Source organism: Tachypleus tridentatus, chromosome 4 (assembly GCF_004210375.1).
Source record: "Tachypleus tridentatus isolate NWPU-2018 chromosome 4, ASM421037v1, whole genome shotgun sequence".
Classification (NCBI taxonomy): domain Eukaryota; kingdom Metazoa; phylum Arthropoda; class Merostomata; order Xiphosura; family Limulidae; genus Tachypleus; species Tachypleus tridentatus.
The window spans coordinates 104,821,378-104,823,254 of NC_134828.1; the positions used below are offsets into that span (position 1 = coordinate 104,821,378).

Genomic DNA, 1,877 nt, shown 5'->3' on the forward strand with positions numbered 1-1,877 from the left:
TTTTACGCTCGTGTTAATCCTGTAGTCCTTTCTGTGACGGCTTGTAAATTATTTAGCGAAAGGACGATAAATCTAATAACATAGTTTTTCTTAGGTAATTTGGACGTAAGTTTTAATGACGTACACTGGTACATTCCTGATGTTTCTGTGGTACTTTCTGTATCAGAGTAAAACGTTCACACTTAATTGGTACCTAATTATTAATTACATAAGCTTAAACCTCCGAGTTGAGTGCAATGTTCGTGAAAGGATGTTATTATTTAATATGTGAACAGTCAATGTTGTTTATGAAAGCATGTCGTAACTATTCCACTACATTTCACTAATTGGCGGGCTCTCATTCGTTCAAACTAATGCATTAATCTCCACTGAGAATATTCGTCAGCTATATATATAGTATCAAACTTGTGGTCACATAAATAATCTATGTGCGATTATGCACGTTCTATGTCTTTCTCTTTCTTTGTAGCTAATGCTGCGGTTAAACGCACGCGCGCACTTTCCGCTATCCATCATCAAGGCCTACTAGCTGTCAGTAAAGGGTTTTCTGGTATGTAAAGACACCTTTTAAGGAACTTCATTATGATGAATTAGCTGCATCTAGTTGAGTGTTGTAAATCAGATTGCTACGTGAACAGGTAGACCAAGAGAAATCTCCTCTAAAGTTACACACTTCTGTCTGAAAAACTACGTGAACAGGTAGACCAAGAGAAATCTCCTCTAAAGTTACACACTTCTGTCTGAAAAACTACGTTAACAGGTAGACCAAGAGAAATCTCCTCTAAAGTTACACACTTCTGTCTGAAAACTACGTGAACAGGTAGACCAAAAGAAATCTCCTCTAAAGTTACACACTTCTGTCTGAAAAACTACGTGAACAGGTAGACCAAAGAGAAATCTCCTCTAAAGTTACACACTTCTGTCTGAAAAACTACGTTAACAGGTAGACCAAGAGAAATCTCCTCTAAAGTTACACACTTCTGTCTGAAAAACTACGTGAACAGGTAGACCAAGAGAAATCTCCTCTAAAGTTACACACTTCTGTCTGAAAACTACGTGAACAGGTAGACCAAAGAGAAATCTCCTCTAAAGTTACACACTTCTGTCTGAAAAACTACGTGAACAGGTAGACCAAAGAGAAATCTCCTCTGAAGTTACACTTCTGTCTGAAAAACTACGTGAACAGGTAGACCAAGAAATCTCCTCCAAAGTTACACACTTCTGTCTGAAAAACTACGTGAACAGGTAGACCAAGAGAAATCTCCTCTGAAGTTACACACTTCTGTCTGAAAAACTACGTGAACAGGTAGACCAAGAGAAATCTCCTCTAAGTTACACACTTCTGTCTGAAAAACTACGTGAACAGGTAGACCAAAGAGAAATCTCCTCTAAAGTTACACACTTCTGTCTGAAAACTACGTTAACAGGTAGACCAAGAAAATCTCCTCTAAAGTTACACACTTCTGTCTGAAAAACTACGTGAACAGGTAGACCAAAGAGAAATCTCCTCTAAAGTTACACACTTCTGTCTGAAAAACTACGTGAACAGGTAGATAAAGAGAAATCTCCTCTAAAGTTACACACTTCTGTCTGAAAAACTACGTGAACAGGTAGACCAAAGAGAAATCTCCTCTAAAGTTACACACTTCTGTCTGAAAAACTACGTGAACAGGTAGACCAAGAGAAATCTCCTCTAAAGTTACACACTTCTGTCTGAAAAACTACGTTAACAGGTAGACCAAGAGAAATCTCCTCTAAAGGTTACACTTCTGTCTGAAAAACTACGTGAACAGGTAGACAAGAGAAATCTCCTCTAAGTTACACACTTCTGTCTGAAAAACTACGTGAACAGGTAGACCAAGAGAAATCTCCTCTAA

General features: G+C 38.0%; 1 long non-coding RNA gene across 1 annotated transcript; it reads left to right on the top strand.

Annotated features, from left to right (window-relative positions):
- Positions 1 to 12: 12 nt before the first annotated feature.
- On the top strand, positions 13 to 1,160 carry LOC143248394 (uncharacterized). Its single transcript, XR_013026965.1, has 3 exons — positions 13 to 638; positions 882 to 943; positions 1,065 to 1,160. It is a non-coding gene; the product is annotated as an uncharacterized LOC143248394 (long non-coding RNA).
- The last annotated feature ends 717 nt before the right edge of the window (positions 1,161 to 1,877 follow it).